A 21,338-nucleotide genomic window follows, 5' to 3' on the forward strand; every position below is an offset into this window, starting at 1 on the left:
TAAATTTAAAGATCCATTCAATCATTGGATTCCTTAGTAATAACCTAAAATCAGCTAAACATAAAATCCCGTGTTTTATAAACACAGAATATATTTATTAGTCAATTTTCTTTGAGTTCTGTAACGTTTGGCTGTAACGGCCGGCTGTAAACAGCAGCTGTAGCAAAACGAGAAAAAATAATAATAATAACTACACCGAAAAGCCCTACGCCCAGAGGAAACCATATAAAATGACTCCGAAAGGTATCGTGGGTTCGTTGTCGCAGTAGGTAAAAGCGAACTTACACGCGATGTGTGCGAACGCCTGGATGCGCGCTTCGCGGCCTTTCTTGCCATGCAGCGCCATCTCACGGCGTGTGTTAGAAATGGCAGTAAATCTTCAGATGTGGTGCCGTTCAGACGTCCTTCTCGCCATCCTTGAAGGCCTATCACACATTCTGTGCTAGCAGTCTATGTCAGCATGATCAAGCTTGCTTTTATCATTTAGCGACAATCACTGCCTGCTCAGGCCACACAGACGAAGACTACGAGGTATAGATGCCTCTGCAGCGCGAGATATTGAAAACTACAGTTCGAATCCAAACGTTGTCCGAGCTGGTTCCTTTCGTCCCAGCTCCGGCAATCTAATTACTCTCTTTTATGAGGCCTATCATCAGTGAGTACTGATTTAAGTCTGCCTCATATTTACCAACGCAGAAAGGTGTCGCGACTTTTACAATCACTTACAATCAATTGCAATCATTCTCTAAAAAGTGAGCTCAATTTGGAGTTGTCACGCTTCCCTTCTCATACGGACCTCCGTAATAAAGTAGATGTCCCTCATTGCTGCAGTACCATTTTTTTCTATCATACAAAGACCGGCATTGAATGGAAGCACCTGCGTATTTCGGTATCCACAGTACCCGATTCATCCGTTTTCAAAGTCGCCATTCAATATTATTCTCTAAAGTCGAATCATATTTTTTTTTGCAACTTTTAAGCACCTGAAATTAATAAGTTAATATATGAATAGCAATCCCGGGAAGGCTGTTTTGCTCAAACGTTGCATAGTTGCAAATTAGAGAAAATTGTGGTTTCGGGTTATTTATTAGTTGGTCTCAATCTGCCGCCATTTTTGTTTCCAGCTCTTTTCAGGAAAGTAGATGCACATACATAATTTCTAGCTCAGAGGGCGACACACTTTTATCTCAAAGACGGAGACCCTATACCTCTTTCTTAATTTAAGCTTAGTAAAGATGCAACATCGTGGACCCTTGCTATAGCCCGTGCTTTAAACTTCTAACCAAGCGTAGACCCCACGAGAGCTATTCACTAGAGCCAAGCAACTTTTGATGAGACAAGCCCAGCGCGGTGAATCGTAAGCAACTGAGTGCCGGTGTTAAATATACAAGCTCAAGATAATTCAGTGTTTTACTCAAAGATGACTCGTCCCGCTAGTAAAGAATCAACGAAACGGGACAAGAACCTTTGCTGAGCCCAGACTACGTAAGTGCTCACTCATATCCACTCGCTCGTGCTCATCATTGATGCATCCTGGCCACACGTCGTCGAAAGCCAGAGGGCGCCTACGCTATTTGTCATCGCAAGAGGAATAATTTAAAGTGGCCGTAGATCTATAGCGCTACATTCACTTTATGTACGAACAGGGGCTCTAATCTGGAGACTTGGCGAATATGTCGTCGAGGGATCTGACCGCCTTGATTGGCCGGCGCCAAGGTCAGGAGTGGCGCCGGCCAATCATGGCCGCCGGATTCCTCGCATTCGTTTTACGACAAGTGTCTAGATTAGAGTCCCAGATTTCAAACTGATGCATAAATACGACCCTGGTACGTTTTTGGGCAACTTAAAATTTATACGGAGCGCAAGTTCGTCTGCTTCTGTTGCAGGGATTGCGGTGACGTCAGAACGCCGAGCTCTGATTGGCTCTGAATGAAGGATAGTGGGTAGGCCTCGAAACAAGCTGCCTCGACGTCCACACGCTATCTCTCAATAAGAGCCAATCAGAGCTTCGCGTTCTGACGTCACCAGAACCCCCGCAAAAAAAGCAGAAGGCTTGCGCTCCGCATAGTCACAGCTAGCTTAAGAAACATAGGGAATGGCGTATTGTCTTTGCTCTTCTAGCTTCGTGATTAGTTTTGGCAAACGCAGCATTCTTATTGGCTGCGAAGTGACGGTAAGATGCTCCGGACGCGCCACGTTTTGCACTTTTTAAGTTTCAGTGACTATGGGCTGCGTGAAATGCCTCAAGATGGCGCGTCACTCCGTCGGGTGGATGCATGAATAGATGTTAATGGCTATATCTTTCGTAACGGGCGGTAGCTTGCGCCACCTTTCGAAGCGTATGGGCAGCGTTGCCAACAATGTGCCTGGGAAATCACTTTCGGTGCAGACGCGGCCCGCCGCGGCTGCGCCTTCTCGCGACGGGGTTTCTCCTTCTGACGCCGGAGTAAAGGATTCGTACCTTGAGATTCGGACACCTACCCGCGTTCAGCGTTCATTTGTTTGCGTTGTCAGACGGTACGACTCGCAGGACTGGTTAGAGTCTAGGATTCAATCATGTCCTCGCAGTGTAAACGCCAACGAGGAAAACTCGGCGCCATAGTTTTTCAGTATCATTCACTTACGATGCCAGTGTGTTCGACCTTGGTCTTGCAGCTGCGGAGGAGCCAGATACACCAATATCGGTGATTGATACATTCAACGTCAGTATTCTCCGGTCCTCGTTTTATGAGGTCGGCCTTCTCTCGCTTGCGGGTCGAGCTTGGTCTACTGATAGTGATATACTCGCGGCTGTTTTCATCCGCACAGGGGGGCGGGGAGGAAGTTTGTGATTTCAATTTCGATCTGTAGCGTAAAACAATGTTAACGCAAGCTCTGACTACGAACTCGTCTGTAGCGCGATGCTTACATAAACATACATTTATGTAAAAAATAAAAGGCGTTTACAAATCTCTGTAATGTGAAATTAGAGTGCAGCTCTTGGGGACTTTTGATTTGCGATATGCCATGCTAAACAATTTGAGAAATAAACATTTTTGCGTACAAATATAGACTTCACGTGATTACGTAAGGTCGCGTAATCGTGGAACTTCACGTGATCAGGTAACCTTCTTTCTTCACATAACCTGACGTGGACACAATCACGTAACCTTGCGTGGTTACGCGATCACGTTATTTCACGTGATCACATAACCTTCTTTCTGCACCCTCCTTTTCTTCCGTGTTGTTCCCTCCTTCGCGCCCTCCTCCTCTGCATTCTCCCTCCCCCTCTCTCGTACCCTCCCCTCCTCCTCCGTAGCCTTTTGTCCCCCTCCTGCGTACCCTCCCTTCCTCCTTCTCCTCCATACCCTCTACTCCTCCTCCGTACCCTCCCCTCCCGCACAGGTTACGCCGACGGCGACGGCGACGCCGACGCCGCAAAACACGGAAACAAGCGCCTAGGACCTGTGCTCTAAAAAAACTGACGCAATGTTTGTTTTTTGGTTGCTGCACATCATGTTTACGCCAAATGGCTCTGTTAAGAGTCCCAACGCGCCACCACTATGGTGTCGCGCGCTTTAAATGGTGACTTTGAGAAGATGCAATTGTAAAGGTGTAATATCAAGTAAATTTTCTATATCGAATTGACTGAGCAGAGACAAATATGCGATGGAATCACGATTAAAATTTAAATACACAAAATAAAAATAAATAAATAAATAAATAAAGTTGAAATACGATATAATGCCTTACCGAATGTCTTCCCCTCTCCCTCCCTTCAGAAAAGGGTTATGCGCCAACATTTCTTCAGAATTCGAGTGTACTATACATATGATGGATAAATCACGCACAGTTTTAAAATTTGTTTTAATGAGTTTGTTCAGGGTAACCTTCGTAAACATACACGTACCCAATTATGTATTTTTCACATATATCTGAAGTTTATAAATTTTCGTTCATTTTGAGCTTATAATGAAGCGGGTTTAAAAGGATGTGTCTTGGTAACTTACGTACACCTAATGTTAAGTGCCACCATCTGTAACTTTACGCATTTTTATGTGTAACGTTTGGAGGTCTGATGACTTTTTGGCTGGATCATTTTAAGTTTTGAGGGAAGACGTGTCGCCCATTGAACCTGGTTTTGGTTTATTGAATAAGGTATTGAATGATAAGAAACACTTACAAATATCTGTATTTCGTTACTGATAGGAAAATAATAAATAATTTCGACATTACTCGCAAACTACCTAATTTCTTCGAGTGAATGGGTGCTGTGAATGCCGAACAGAGTATAAAGTTGCAGCGGCTGAAATAGCATTAGTTCAGTCCCGTTTTGAATCCTCACATACCTCGTGATACCTTAAAAAGTAGTCGAATGAATGTCTCAATATTCAGACTAGATTAATTTATAATATTTTAAATGTCACACGCAATGTTCAGTGATAACTGGACAAGCTAAGCTACTCGTTAGTAAAACAATATAGGTAAGCTTAACATATTTGTTTAAAGAAGCCGTGAAAGCCAGACTGATGCCATTTGTGCAGGGCAGATTATACGGGCGGGGGGACATATAATACGAGTTTATTTTGTACGATAAGTACACAAATTAACTAAAATGTGTTTATTAACTTTTTTATTTAGTAAACATATACATATGGCTCCCATCCCAATCTTGCTGGGCGTCATCGAAAATCACTAAATCAGTCGTTTTCAGAAAAGCTTCGTGCGCGTGGGAAGCGCGGTTTACCGCAACGAACAGAAGGCCGGCTTAAAAAAGAAAAGCGGATGATAAGAGACGGAAAAACCACGCAAGCGTTGTTATCGCACGGATTGCCTCGCTCTTGCTGCTTTAGACCCTTTAAGCGCTTCATTGGCTTCCCACATGCTCCAAGCCCTTCTAAAATTGACCTATTTATTGGTTTGTCGATGACACTCAGCAAATTTATACTTTGAACTCTGTGCATAATTTAATATTTAAAACGTTCCTTAACGTATTTCATCAATTCGCCGACCGATCGTTAGAATTAGCCCCTTTATCACGTCCTCCTGGTGGTATAACTTACCTGCAGTTTTCGCGGCTTTTTAAGCTTGAATGAATCTCTTTAAGCTTAACTCCGTTAAGCTCAAAAAGAATCACCATGTCTTTAAGTTTAACTCCGTTAAGCTTAAAGAGAATTACCCTGTAAAACAAGTGCAGTGAATAATACCGTGTACCCTATCTCTAGCTGTACTTAGATTCTAAGAATAGGCGAAGAATTTGGCAAGTTGGGACACGGTATTCAGTTAAAATGCAAGGACCCAGACAGCACGCCAGAGAAGCTCGTAACTTTGCATGACTTGTCACGTAACTTGTGACGGTTTTGCTTTGAGGAGTTAGTTAACAACAAAATACGTTTCCATGACGTCACTGTGTTTTTTTTTTCTATTTTGTCTGGCACGCCACATTGTTGCAAAAGTGTCATATCTGAGCGAAGTATGCCAAGTATGAAACGAATAACCAGCAGAGAAGTCTCAATCTGGCATTTGCTTTGCAATTTAGGCCCAGAGAGACACGTATGAAACGAGAAACCAGCAGTGAAGCTTAACTTCAGCAGGTGTCTGACGAATCATGGGCTATGTGTCCGACTCTGACAAAATAATTCAACGTTTGGTTCTGCCTTTACTTCTGTGTTTTTAAATACTTTATTTCCCCCCAAAAAATATGGCCCAGATGTTTGTAGTACCCGGAAAAATGCTCAGAGGCAAACATTATTGGTCAGATTGCCCCTGATAATTATCAGTCACACTGTCCTCGAAGTCAAGGGGAACAGGAGCACGAATTTCTTTACACCGAAAAAGATCCAGTAAGACAGGGTAAGATTTTAACGATACACAAATTCAAACAAAACGAGAAATTTCAAGTCAAGCAACCATAAAACAAAAAGCACACAAACGCAGGCGCACGCACACACAAACAAACATCCACCCCCACACACATACACCAACACAAACTCACACACACACACACACACACCTAAATTGTTTCAGTTAAATTATATTGTCGGTTCTACTTGTACGCTTTGTTTTATTTTAGGCGAATAAACATTGAGTCCACTTCAACTCTAAATTCGGAAGTTCAAAAGCAATTTTTCAAACTTTAACAAAACTCTACAGCTTAAGATGATCAATAATGTTTTAGCTGCCCGTTGCAAAATTTAGAATTACATCAAACATTTTAGAGTAAACCTCAAACTCTGGAAAACCTAATTCCTATACTTTTCTTCGAACGGGAGTTTACTTAAATACATGCCGCAAACTTCCCTTTTGACCAAGATGACAGTCAATACATGCAGGTTTGTCGACTTCTCAGAAATGCTTCGACTGACAACAAACCAGACGAAATATATGGGATATGCAGGTAGACACGTGGCCTTCCTTGCACTTTTTTTAGATCCGCTCAGTTGATTGAACAGACCCTTTTACTGAGTTTCAAGATAAAAGCATCAATATGTATACATTTTTCTTTTCTTTTTGCTTTGAAGCACCCGTTTTTTGTGTTTTTTTTTCTTTTTCGATGAAAAATAAAATAAAGTGTAGTTCGCGTGGAGAGCCCCAATCATCTAGATTATTAGTGCGTTCATTTATTCCGTTTCTTAAAATATTATCTTTATTTTACCTTGCTTATTTTTTCCCTTTAATTTGCTTACATAACTATTTACTTGTTCGTTCCTAATTATTTATTAATTTATGTGCCGCTCAGTTCATCATTTAGAGTTGTTTTTTCTTACGTTTACGTTATTTATTTATTTGTATTAACTGAAGTACACGAATGCCCCCGTCTTATGCATTTTTAGGGTTTAAACTGTCCGCAAATGGGTAGAAATTGCGTGAGCACTTTTGGTAGAAGTACATTCAAATGTTGTTCCTCCAAGAATGTACGAATGTTCTAACATATAAACTTAGACAGTTTTCTTCAAATTCGAAATATCTAAGACCCGAAAAGTTTCGCGAAGCTCTCCAAGCAAAAGTATTGTTAGCTAGCGAGGGTACGTAAAACTACAACTAAAAATATTGAATCTTATAAGCTCAAATAATTACAGCAAAAGAGAGCGTCTCCATCTGATCGAATATAGAATTTAAAGGAAGTCCAAAATTCCGTTTTCAGGGTTTATTGTTTTCATAGAATTCGAGGTGTTTCTTTTTCAGAGTTATTATTTAGCTTAAATTCAGTGTCATCAGTGTATATGTTTAGTGTAAAAAAAGTCGTTACTCTCATTATTACTTCAGAAAATATGATGGAACTACTGCAAAAAGTACCCCTAGCGCGTTACTTTTAAACCCTACCAAAAAAGAAACAAAGTTACGGTAACTTGTTACCGTAACGCGTTAATACCCAATACTTTTCAAATTTCGAAGTTCATTTGTATTGGCCAGACACACGGAACAGTAAATATTATCCATCATTATCTCCAATTCCAAGGATATCGTGGAAAAAGATGCTTCATTCACTGAAGCTTTATACAAAGACGTAAACGGGTCAGGATTCAATTCATTCAACTTCCAATGTCACTCATGTGTCAGCTAAAAGTGTTGGTGTGTCGAATTCAACTCAGGAAGGATATGTAGAAGCGTAGACAGGTAAAGAGCTGGGGTAGTATGTACGCATTCTAAATAGTTAAATTCAGCGAGTAATGTGAGGAAACTGTAGGAGGATACAGGAGACAGGATAGACGCTAAACTCACAACTATAAATATTTCATCCAGAAGAAATTTCATCTCTTATGCATGACGAAGAATATTTCATTCATCTCTTCTGGGGTATGTCTTATTGGGTTATGAGTTCAGGGTCTATTATGTCTCCTGTATTATGTCTCCTGTATCGCAATTTCGTATTATATATATATTTTTTAAATCTGTATAGGTGTTGTCTATTTAGGTACCGATGGATCACAGTTGTTATCACCGATTACCAAACAAAATAAATGTTTTCTATGAGATATAATTTGCTTAGGAGGTAACTTTTTTATTATTACAGCTACCAAGCTATTTTGAAGTTAATGAAGCAAGTGGACACATGCATTCATAAAATTGCTTGTACCGGCAAAAAAAATTATCCAGGCTTTTAATAGCACAGGTTTAACGTTAGGGTTTATATATGGTGATCTACGTTTTTGGGTCGGCTTTTTTAGCACAACTCAAAGCTTGATGCTGAAGATATTTGTCGGAAGTAATGAGCTCGTATCAGGCTGAACTTAAAGGTCCACTTAAGACGTTTGTGAGATCGTCTGTTCTTGGTGATATCTCACGGGCTCTAAGCATCCTAGAAATCGCAAAAAGTACGCTTTTGCGACGTCTATTTTCTCATAAAAATGTGATAAAAATTTGTGCCACGCCCTTTTCTGAGCAGTAAGATTTTGAGCACTGAATCCAGCAAAAGCGCCAGCGGCCTGACGACGCAAGCCGCCTCTCTCGGAAAGCCGGCTTGCGATTGGCTGACGCACGCCCGTCGTCACGCCCCCAGCGCCTTCGCTGAATTCTGAGCTCCAGATTTTCCCGATCAGAAAGGGGCGTGCCACGAACCTCGATAATTATATAGTGGAGAAATAGACGTCGTAAATCATTTTCTTTCTGGATTTCTATGATGCTTGAAGCCCATAAGAAATCACCAAGAACAGACGATCACAGACATGTCTTTAGCGCACCTTTAGGCGTTGAACAACGGCGGTCAACGTATTATCGAAAATAATACTTAGACAGCTTCATATTGGCATCCTCTTTTAGTTTGTGTTCGCGAGTCTTATTGAAACGTCTAGTGGTTACCCTCCATCCTCTAAAATTACGATGCTTCTACTTTCCCGCATAGCTCTCCTATGATTTAATGGCGACAGTATACGTAGGCAGCTCGTCAATTGACGAGGCTACAAACATCTATTTTTTTTAGATATAGAAAGTCTGCGCTGAGGCCAGTGCCCGAGACAAAATCAAGTGAACCGTCAGGCTCATTTTAAAAGCGCAGGCTGTTGTTTCAGGGCTAGACATGCGTTAATCCACGTACTTCGCCGAGGTCCCTCCGCACATTAAAGCGAATGGCTCTCCCCGCTCGTCAACGTCAGGTTTGATCTGACGGCGTCGGACGGCGAACACTCGGCTAACGTGAGCGATAGCTTCCCGGATGTTTCGCTATTGACTACGAGCTAAATGTCTCGTTAATATATGGGAAGTCATGCCCGATCGATCCTCACGGGACGAGGCTTTTTAGCGCGTATTTCTTTTGTTCATTTGCATGTTGAGCGAGTTATATGTGCACGCTCGTTCGTGGAAATGACCGTGTCATCTCCGTGCGAGCTATATGCGCCAACGGTGGCCCGGCGGACACGAAATGCACGACAACCTCGTGAGAACACATTCTATGAACGGTCCGAATAACTAGAGTCGGTTACAAGTCCAAGAAGGTAGGAGAAGCTCCTACCACAAGCGTGATGCGCCCGTTTGAAATCTCTCCGCACTCGAAAGAAGAGTTCACTGGAAACGTTGCTTGTTCCGCTTAAATGGATCCGAACTTGTCTCCGATCCCACTTTTTCAGAAAGTGACCTTTGTATTCATTTGAGGGCGAACCGAGCCGTTGAATTCAGCCTTTGTATCCATCGGAGGGGGAACCTAACCCCCGAAAGTAGTATTTGTTTCCGTCGGAGGGGGAAAACTCTAATCCCTCTCGTGACTTCCACAATGTTAAGTCAAAACCGAAATTTAAAGCAAATATGTACAGAAAGGCAAGACCCTCCTCGCGCGCTGGCCGCGACGTCATGGAAACGATGGGACGCTATTGGATGCGGAGGTGGCGGAGGGATATATGATTCCCTTTGAGGGGCATTTGCCGCTACGTTCTTAACCTGTAACCGATTATAAAGCCCCATACAACCTGCCCCTCCCTTTTTCCCTTCTCGTTAGTTTAGCACAGCTCTCGCTTGTACTTGACATCTGTTTCAATCGCTTTCCAACTTTGCTTCAGCGTAAGTAAGAGCACAGAAATAAACCTAGAAAACGTGCAAACAGCAGAGTAGCCGGCCACAATGCTCGCAAAAGAGTCGTCGATCGACATAAAGTTGCGCTTCTGACGCTGCCTGAATGACCCCCAAGGAATGGTATCCTCAGCTGTTTGTTCCACGGGCGGCTCATACGAGGATGATCCTCTACGAGGCCGCAGTCCTTGGGTAGTGGCGACGAACATCTGCAGGAGTACACTTGGCTCTTCGGTCTCAAGCCACCAGAACCGACTCTGCCTGACACTGCGTCTTGCTTTTCCTTTTTCTCCTTCTTTCTCTTCGTACCTCGCCCCTCTTCTTCTTTTCTCCTCACACTTATCATGTTCGCGCTCCTTGTTTAAATATTCGGCCTTTGACATAATTATTGGCTAACGTCGTATGCAGTCTCATTGACTACAGATAGATAATAAAAGCGCGGAACTCAAACCGCCCTGCGTATCCTAAGCTGTCATGGGATTATAATAGTCCTTCTACGGCATGCGTTCTTACAAAAGCGCCGACTTAAGGTTTCCTTGACGGTTACCTGTTGAGCATACCCGATGAAACTTATGTGACAACTACAGCGTGCGTTGTCGAGCGCTGTTGACACGTAAAACTGCTCTTATCATTTTCGCAAATGTCTCCAAGTGGTGCATCTATCATAGCGAAATTTCGTAAGGTAGAGGTTTCAGAAAACAAAATATGAATCCTAGATAAAACAGTTTTTGTTGATGCATAGTGAGGAAAACGCTAAAGAAAATCTTCGTGTTCACGCGGCTCTGCTCACAGATGGCACCACACGCTATTATACACGCTCGGATCTGCTAGATCTGCTTTCGGGGAATTTTTCTTAGACAAGCTTTCACTGTTTTGCTTTATATTTTGTCATCTGTGAGAAACAGGGTCAGCCAGAAGGTTTTTGCCGTCTTCATTCTTGTGCATATTGTAATGAATGAAGGTGACGAGAGAATGAACATTGAACCGAAATTAAAGGCTTAATCTGCGAACTTGTGTCAAACAAAATCAAGAAGAAGCGTCGAGGCCGGAGAAATGAGGGCGCAGATTCGTCGGTAACAGGAAGCGAGAGCGAGACTGACTCGACAAGGTCCCGCGCAGCTCCTTATCTACTGTGCGTGGCTATCGTGAAAATTCGGCCGAGAATGTTCGAGCATCGAACGTTCGGGGTGAGAATGAACAGGCACTTTTGAAAACAGGAAACTAGGGCGAAATGATAAAAATGACGGCCCGAGTACGAATAAACGCGAATCTTCTAGAATATCGTGACCGGGCGCTGCTTGGTTGGTCCTGAGCGAGCAATATGAACAAACAGATTTCCCTTGACTTGACATGTTTTCCTAAAGCCGCCATTAATACAATTTGTGTGTAGTAAATGCACTGCCCAAAATACACCGCTGTGAAAAAAGTTTGAATGCCTTATGTTTATTGGTTTATTTGTACGAATTGTTCCACGCCCGAATAGCGCTTGAGAACAACTCACTGTGAAAAATGTTTCCTTACCTTATCCCTTCGTTAACCTCTTCATCACCATATCAAGCTTTCTGCACAGAGCGTTTTCAAAGTGAGAAATACAAGAGTCACCCTTTTGCAGCACGCGTACACCTGGTGGCCATAATCGTAGTGAGACGCACTCCTCAGACTACGATTCATCTTAAAGTAAAAGAAGAACCATGCTTTCCCACAAAGCACTGCAAAGCTGCAGTCTGCATCACAAAGTCTGTGCCTTGACTGTGAGTATGACATTTTACACGCATATGTCATGTTCAGTGTCAAGGCGAGGGTTGTTTTGTTAGATTTAGACATATCTTCAGCATTGTCCCTTGCAAAGTTCCTTTCGATATTGCAGCGATTGTCACTCCCAACTGCGTTGACGGAAAGTAGGTGCGTCCGATTTATTGGCGTGCTTTGTGGATTAAGCCACTACAGCACATTCAGTCGAGACAAGCCCGCTAAACTCCACGCACCACTCCTAGCTTAAATCGATCTCAAGTATGCCTTCTGTGAATCGTCTTGCGCTTGTTTCACAAAGAAAATATTTCGAATAATTCTTCAAAAACTTTATAACTTGAAATTCCAGAAAGAAGGCATAGACGCTGTCTTATCTCAAAATGTCCATCAGGTTTCTAAAGTGTTCTCCGTACTGAGCTACGCCAGCTTATAAAGTCGAGACATCTTCAAAAGCACCACGCTTTATTTCTAATTGAATGCGAGATAAGCTATCCGTACTTTTAGCCATGACACCTGTTACTTAGAATAAAAGGATCTAAAAGGTCTTCCAAAACTCTCTAAGCTGAAACGTGCAACAAAAAGACATAAGACGTCATCTTCTTTTAAAACGTATGTAGGATCCCAGGCATGCTACGTAAAAGGCCACATTTGCAGGCTCCGTAAATTTTACGTCTCCCAAGAAGGGCTACTACTTCGTCACCGGTCTTCGTACAGCGAACGAAAAAACCCAACGTAAGCACACAAAACGCATCGCAGTAGACCCCCGGCGTTGGCGGACGACGCAGTAATGACCATGCGATGGGTAAAGTCCGAACCGTAAACTTCGCAAATAAAAACGGCGCCCCCCTTCGTGTTCCCCGAGACATCTCCGCATTTTTTAACGGAAAGTGAATAGGGCCACAGTAACGCCGTGAGCGGCACAGCATTACTGGCAGCGATGCCAGTGACGTCGTAAACCAGTTTACAAGCCCCACAGCGGTGCTTCGTTGTACTTCACGATGGACCGCAGTGGACGGTATGGGCCAGCCTTGCCAATCAGGCGCTTTGAATGCATCACGTGACGACGTACCCTGCGCGTCGCTGCGGTACTCTCGAAGGCCACGTGACACACACCCACGGCATTGGAATGGCTTCGACGGCTCGCACGTAGCCTCCTCCGCGGTCCATCGTTGCGTGAACCAGTATATAGTTACGGCCCTAGTGGGCCTTCTAACAGCTTGCGATGAAACCACGAGTGTGTAGGCAATCATTTGCCAGACATGCGCTGTCCCAGACACGTTCGTGGGTACGCAATTCGCGATAGCTTATCATTGGCCGCATTCTCCACGGATACTCTTTGGGTCCACAGGGTTCCAGTCGAGACGGTTTAACGACAATGCCAGTTAAGGCGCGTTCTTATTAGACGTTGGCGAACATAACTATTTTAGAGACGAACCTATGAATAGCCATCAAAGGCAATAACGTGAAAATGCAACGCCACCTTCGGCTCAGAGGCATCGTTTCGAAGGCTGAAACTCGCTCTCATTTGTAAGGGGAACTAGTGGCCCGATGAATAAAAAAAAACTCAGTTTGCGTTATTTTATTAAAGAGACAATGAAGGCAATCTTAAATATTTTTTTGGCGATTGAACTGGGTTCCCGGCACGCCTCAAGCCACGATGCCCAAATTCCAGCCGAAACCGGCGCTTGTGTGCCGCACAAATCAATTAAACAGTCGCGGTAATAATCGTACCGGGATCGATCGAGGCGGCGCCCCGAGCGTTCCGGGAGAAACCAGCAGAAGCGGAGGTCACGTGACCCTGCGGGGCCTGGAAGCGCGACGTCACAAGAGACGTGTCAGCGATTGGTCGAAACGAGAAACCTGCCCTCGGTCACGCTTTGGTTCGTGGTTTTTATGAACACTGTTCTAATTCCACTTGAATAACCATGAAAACAATAAATCGAACCGAAAATGATAACTAAACCGTAAACAAAACACCATAATTATTTTTCTCTTTGCTACACTGCACGCGAAACGGGCAACGAGCAACTATGGGCAAACAAAATATATAAAATAAAGAACACAGCGCGGAGCACGCGGGAGTTTTTTGGTTCTAGTTTCAGATGTCGGTGCCGTGTTTACTTTAGGAACACGGCACTATACCTCGGCAAACCTCACTCATGAGGGCCCTCACTCACCCTCACTCACCCTCATCTTCACAGGTGAGGTGAGGGTGAGCGAGTTTCTGAACTAGGAAAATTCATGAGTGTGAGGGTGAGTGAGGGCCGTGAGGGCCGTGAGGGCCGTGAGGACTGTGAGGGCGGTGAGGGCGGTGAGGGCCGTGAGGGCCGTGAGGGCGGTGAGGGCCGTGAGGGCGGTGAGGGCCGTGAGGGCCGTGAGGGTGGTGAGGGCCGTGAGGGCGGTGAGGGCCGTGAGGGCGGTGAGGGCCGTGAGGGCCGTGAGGGCCATGCAACTCGGAGCAATTCGAATGCGTTTGAAGCGGCTGCATCCGATCAGGGACGCAAAATTTTCACGTGATACCTCGTGCCGGTGATGGTGACACCGAAAGACTTGGTTCTGGTTTGAAATCGATCGTTTTTTTTGGAAATAAACTGTTTCAGAAAGGTGCATTAGTATTCTTAACGAGATTTAAATGCATAAAAACACGTTTATAAACGTTTATAACGCGTAATTGTGTCTGAATAGTGCAAGAAAAATAAAATTTTATGATGACGATAACAAATTGCAGCAATTCGTTGCTGCGTGTGATCGTGGGCGGCCCGTGTTGCTGGTGTTGCGACGTAAAGTTTCTGGGCGAAATTGCCGCATCTGAAGCTGGCCTGAGTGGCGTGGGGGCCATCAGTGCGTGAGGGGCGTGAGGGGTGTGAGGGCCGCAAGGGCGGTGAGGCGCGTGAGGGCGGTGAGTGGCGTGAAGGCGGTGAGTGGCGTGAGGGTCGTGAGGGCGGTGAGGGCCGTGAGGGCGGTGAGGGCGGTGAGTGGCGTGAGGGCTGTGAGTGCGTGAGGGCCGTGAGGGCGGTGAGGGCCGTGAGGGCCGTGAGGGCGGTGAGGGCCGTGAGGGCGGTGAGGGCCGTGAGGGCGGTGAGGGCCGTGAGGGCGGTGAGTGGCGTGAGGGCCATGAGTGAGTGAGGGACGTGAGGGGCGTGAGGGCCGTGAGGGCGGTGAGGGCCGTGAGGGGCGTGAGGGCCGTGAGGGCGGTGAGTGCGTGAGGGCCGTGAGGTTCAGTGAGGGTGAGTGAAGGGCTGAAGGTGAGTGTGACTGTGGGGGTGAGGGTGAGTGAGGGGCTGAAGGTGAGTGTAGCTGTGAGGGTGAGGGTGAGTGAGGGGCTTAGGTAAGTGTAACTGTGAGGGTGAGGGTGAGTGAGGGCGACCTAAAATGCCGACCTCTGCACGGCACTCGAGGGATTCTGCAAAGCGGTAGTCATGCCAAATTTGTGCGCAGTTGAAGGATGTTCAAACGGTCGACTGAAGACCCGTGATCGTTCGGGCGACGCTAGTTTTCACCTACTCCCAAGCGATGAAGCATTGCGAAGTCTCTGGTTGAACAGCGTTGTCTTGCGCAGAGGTCTCGGCGATGGAGTCAGATTTTGTTCGCTACGTTTTCGGTCAGGAGACTTTGAACAGAACCTTCAGGTTAGCCGGAGTCTGGGCGTAGGTGTGAGGTGAATCACTCTGGGTCGGCGGCAATTCTGGGGCGTCCTCGTAAAGAGGCATTCCAGAGTTCCGCGTCCTTAGGAGTATCTCCCGTTCTGTTGGTGTCAGGTCACTGAACGGGAGCCCGAATTCGCTCGCGAGAGCGGCATTGCCGTTCATGTTGGTCCGACGAAACGACCGCGCCACAGCGCTGCTATAACCCACCGCGGCAACCAGAGTCTCGACGCCCTAAATGCTGCCGGTACCGACAATTCACATGTGACGTCACTCCCTACGTCACTTCCGTTTTCGGAGGCCCAAAAACGAGAAACGCAGATAGTTCAGTTTCGGTTTCTTCAGTTCTTTCGTAGGTACAGAAATACGGGTCACAAATGTCGATAACAAATTGGGCAGTATGCCAGGTTCCCAAGAAACCTAAAAACACCATTAAAAAAAAAATTAAGATCGCCTTCATTGTCCCTTTAAATAATTCTCGTATGAGGCAGAGAAGGAAAGAAAAAGTCGCTAAAAACTTTAGGCTTACCACCTTTTGCAATACGTCACACTACGAAAAACGATATCGTCTATCTGGAATTGTGATGCATACTATGTACCCTTTCAAAACTGGTTTCCCACATATTGAAAGAACTCGACCTAGGAAACAGATCAGTAATATGCTCATTTTACGTTCTCTGTTACCAGGGCGCTCATAATGTTATTTCGACGAGAGCTGCCTGCTGGGCGATGCAATACATTTTTTTTCCACGAGGATGGGCTCATAAAAATCTAAGTACAGACTGCTTCAACATTTCACTTTGGAACCAAACACTTCAAAAATAAACCAAAGAATACTCTTCCAAAGCAACTTGTAATTCATCACGCGCCGTTGCAGCAGCAGGAAACGCTTATGTATCCGATTTCGCGTGCCAGTACGTTTCAAAAAGTATCACAAACTTTGGGTTGTTGGTTGCTAATGGAACAATGCAGTACTATCTAATGCACCCGTCTTGCTCTTCCACCATCCCCATATCTCAATTAAAAGCAACAAAAAGAGCAATAGACTGCACCGCCCCCATTACGAAGCTACAGGTTACAAAGTGGAATCCTTTCCTTCTGTATAATACATCCCACTACGCAACAAAAAGAACTGATGCAGCCTTCACAGCTCGGTCATCTGCTCCTTCCTTATGTCGCAAGAATTAACCATCGTGTTCGAGGCCATAGTTCTATATTGCTGTTCATAAACATTGTGTCAAGTAGCAACTGCGACAATGAGCCGAAGATAGGTCTAAGGGACGAGCTTCTGCAAACCAGCCGACTCTTCTGTTGGTGACGTGTGCAGCTGAATGCCGTCTAGTTTCTTTAGGTAGATTCTTCTCGGCTAATTCTTCCGACTGCGGGATCAATATTATATTGCGCAAGAGCTTTCGGCCGTTAATAATGAGAAAAGGGCAGACGTTTTCTCCGGTGGGTTGGCGATTATAAAACGTCAGGTGCTGCTGGCAGTTCGGGGGAAATGACACTGGAAACAATAAAGGATGGTTATGACGGCCGCGTTCCTGCTATGTGCATCTGTTTATATCAGGCGATTTTTTGCTTTCTCGTTCTTTGTTTGTGTCTGGTTCGTGGGTATGTACAGGACAGCCATTGACGACGTTTTGGTCAATGCTCTCAGCAGTGAATTTGATGCCTATGAATTTCCTCCGTGAGTTCTCGAGCCAAAAATGAAACGCGAACGAATATGAAAAAATGGTACAAATAGCTTCAAGTTTCAAGTTTTGTTTCTTCCTTTTCGTACAAATGGAAAGGGAAGAGGGGGAAAAATCAGTGCAACAGCTGTTTTGCAACGCCCCCTCCTCCCATAGAGCAACAGCGGTAGCAGCAAATTATTGAAATAACAAACGTAAAACATATTTTGTACGCACAGTTGACTCGCTATATTTCATGTAACGAAACAAGTAGCGATAATGTAGCTGTCCGTGGAACACTTTCAGTGCAAATACCTTGTGACAAAAAATAGTTTAACAATCTGGGGAGCTGATTGCTTATCATGTGATCTTCGTAGTTGGTTCTGGAGCGTGAAACCGTCCTGACTTCGGCATGACGAGTAGAATGCAACGAACGCTTTAAGCGAAAAAAATGCAAGCGAAATGAAACGACTGTTTTCGCTACTTATAGCTGTTTTATATGCTAGTGGAAGTTTGTAGTTGTAAAATTTTTTAATCTCATCAATTCCGAATTTTTCAAAGAGCGGCGCCGTGTGGCTGTTAAACTTTTTATTACGTAGAATAGGAATTAATTTATCTCGTAGTACATGCAAGCTATGAACATTTATAACAGTGAGGTTCCTCCATACGAGAAAGCAAAAATTGAAGCAAGCATAGAATAAAGGGTATAGAGAAGTCGTAGTATTGACGGAGGTAATTTTTTTGTACTTCTAAATTATGCCTACCACTTTTGATAGTTTTTTTCTAATCATGTCGACCCATCATTCCATGGCATGTGTTCACTGAATATAACGCCGAGAACCTCGACGTTCTTTATAATTTCTACACTGCAAAATCCTAGGAAGCGAACCTGATTATCGCAAAAATATGGAAGTTCACTTTATAACAGCCTTATAACCACGTACAACCAGCGTCTCCGCACTTAAGTCCTCTCAAAATACCTGTCGTTGAATATCGACGAATAATTCCCCAATTATGCCTTCTTCATAGGTTTTATAAGAACACATCTTAAACTTACCATGCTGTACAACCAAATCAGTATAGGTCACCTGGATGTTTCAACCACAGTCATAATTTGAGAGGTCTACAACAAATAAACTCTTGCATATGCTAGCTAGTTTTTTTCCTAGTACGATTATCGCATTGAACATCCTACCTTAGACCATTGTTTCAAACAGTGTTTCCGTTCTGTTCCGCGAAAAGGTCGCTACTAACACGACTTGACATTTCTCTTAGCATTGTGCATGACCTAGCTTCTTTATGTATTGATTTTTTTTATTATTCCTTATGTAAGGCCTTCTTGACCTCAAAATGTAAAAATAACAAATAAATAAATCACTTGTGGTACAACACTACGACGCAAGCTTTAGCACTGACACCTTTCCTCTCTTCAAATACCATCATCTCCCGATAAACAAACGAAATTTGCTAGGAAAGCCATTTACGAATAGTGCCTTTACACTTCTTTTGATAAACTAAAAGCGGTTTTTCTACAAGAAAAGAGGACCGACTCGGCACCAAAGCATAGAAGTTAGTTCAAATGAAAGCATGACATCACATCGGCCCACCCTTAGTCACCGCCCCAGCTCGGTCAAGCATCCTTAAGCTGGTCGTCCAGGACAGTTATATAAAAATAAAGCAATATTAAAGAAATTATTTCTACCTGGCTAAAATATAACCCCATTGTCCGTTATTTGAATTCCCACAAACACTCAAAACACCTCTCTAACAACGCACCGCACCCTTGTCCGAGTTCTTTCATTAGGTGAAGAACGTGATGTCGGACTATTTGCCCCAAAACACAGAGGGCCCTCGTTAGAGAAGTACAATATTTTGACATTCAGCAAATTTTATGGCATGCGTATTTTATTCAGTGGTACATTATTGAATATAATTAAATAATAAAGCGAGAAAGAGGAAGGAAATAAATATAGTCGAGCAGGGTCGTTTCATTATTTTACACATATTTAATATTTTTATGTTAACATATATACATACGCTCTTCTGTATTTTATTCGCTAAACCTAAACTAGCACTGGCATCCGTACCACCAAAACCACTTAAGAACTCTTAGCCTTTGGTATTTACATGTGCGTATGGTGAAATATTTAATATTGCAAAGAAGTGATCAATATGTTTTCCTTCCTTGGCTATAACTTTTTTTATTCTGTGGAGGAATTGAATTTATTTTTTAGAATCGTATATATATGTGGGAGCTCCTCCTTCCCAGAAGCTCATAAGTTTTCGTTATAGCTCCCACTGGCGGCGATATAGTTCTGCCACCGGTGAACTACGCTCCGCATGCCGTCGTGTAGAATTGAGGGTGGCTGTTGACGACACCAACGGCGTAGTGAGTGGGTAACCTGGTCGTCGAACGCAAACCGTGTACTTTTCAGATGTTCCTTTGCCCTGGAAAAGAGCCATAAGTCTCAAGACGCGAGGTCCGGGCTGTAAGCTGAGTGAGGCATACATATTGTAACTTTAGCTCCTCCAGCACGGGGTTGGTCTCGCAATCACCCGTGGAGAGTAGTGCACAGGATGCGGAAGTGCACCGTCTCTGGTGTAGACTACATTAAAAAGCTATGAGCTCTTTGAAAATAGGATATTGCAAACTTTTATTTGGCTTTGTCATATTGCAATCCCGTAACTGAATAAAAAAGTTCCAATCTAGGAGAGCAATACGTATTGATCACCCCATACTCTGTTATCTTCAGCTTGAAGGTATAGACACCGGCTGCCGACGTGACGCCAAGAGAAGAAAACTGCAATTAAAAATTAATCGCAAAAACATATACAGAGGTGCGAATTACGATCACTATAATTAGCCTACAATAGTACTATTTACTTATAATTATCAAGACACCCTGCACAGAAAACCAAGATACAGAAAACAACGTAAAGATCAATTTCTACACTAACAACACAAGCTACACAGCGTAATATCACAACACAAGCGAAATAATATATCATTTCAAATAGAATAACAGCATAATATTTATATACCTAAAATATGAAACATGTCCCAATAGATACCAAAATACTCTAGGAGCCTCTAACGCCGTTACATTTTCCCCATAGCTCTATCAGAATATAAAGGCTAGAAGAGCATCTCTTTGTTTCTCGCTATCTTGTCACAGCCAAAAATTAGCTGCAGTAACATCTGGTTTTGATGTTCCAGCAGTTACAGCAAACGTTTGCCCGTGACACGAAAACATAATCTGTGAGAAGTGCTGTTTGCATGAGTGTAAAGTGGCAATTCTCGCGGGTTCGATCATTTGCAGCGTATAACAGCAGCGCCGCTCAAACCGCCCGACTTACTTTTTTTAAACTTCTAGCAGCCTTGCTTTCCCCAGTGTTGTGCTGGTTCATTCGTTACTTAAACTGGAACTTAATTTCCCTTAATAAAGTACGGTCATGTACTAGCTCCTTGGAGTAATATGTAATAATTCATTATTGCATTTCTCTAAAAAATATTTTAAAGTGTAAACAATCGCTTATCTATTATCTATAATTGGTAGCTTCAGAATCAAGTCACTAAGTCCCCCATTTGTATCACACATTGCATTCGGCAAAAATGATCAGATTATGTGGAGTGGTGTTTAGTTATAGTGTCAAATGTCATATGGTACACCAGGCAATTTGACCTATAAGAATGCTTATTCTGGTAAAGGATTTATGGGATATGCACCAATCTGATTTCATGTATCTAAATAATGACATCTGAAAAAAACACGGCGGTTATTGTGACCATAACAACAATTCAGCCAGTGAATTCCTCTTTTTTTACGTTCAATCGTTTTTGCAACTTAAGGGTAGAGCTCACTTGATGTTATTCATTCGGAGGCAGCGTACTGTAAAATGATAGGATGCTAATTTATGTCGCAAGACTATCCAAACCTCAGAGGGACGAATTGCACTGGGACAAATTTTCTTGCGATTACTTGTCCTAAGAGCTTCCCTACTAATAATTATCTTCGCAGGATGTTATATAGCCATTGGAGTCGGAGCGGGGTAGATGGAGGAGGAAGGCCAAGACGATGACCCCCAGACAATTTTGCGGGAGCAGGGGAGGTGATTCTCACCCTCTCTCTCTCGTCACTCCCCCCCCCCCCCCCCCCCGTTCCACTCTTTTTCATTTGCAGTAGTTTCGCGACGCCTCTGCCTACAGACATCATGCACTGCATGTGGCAAATAGCATACATTTCGCAAGCAGGTTTTTTTTTTATTAAAAAAATTATTTTATACACATTATCGT

Source organism: Ixodes scapularis, unplaced genomic scaffold (assembly GCF_016920785.2).
Source record: "Ixodes scapularis isolate PalLabHiFi unplaced genomic scaffold, ASM1692078v2 PGA_scaffold4__175_contigs__length_147842914, whole genome shotgun sequence".
Classification (NCBI taxonomy): Eukaryota; Metazoa; Arthropoda; class Arachnida; order Ixodida; family Ixodidae; genus Ixodes; species Ixodes scapularis.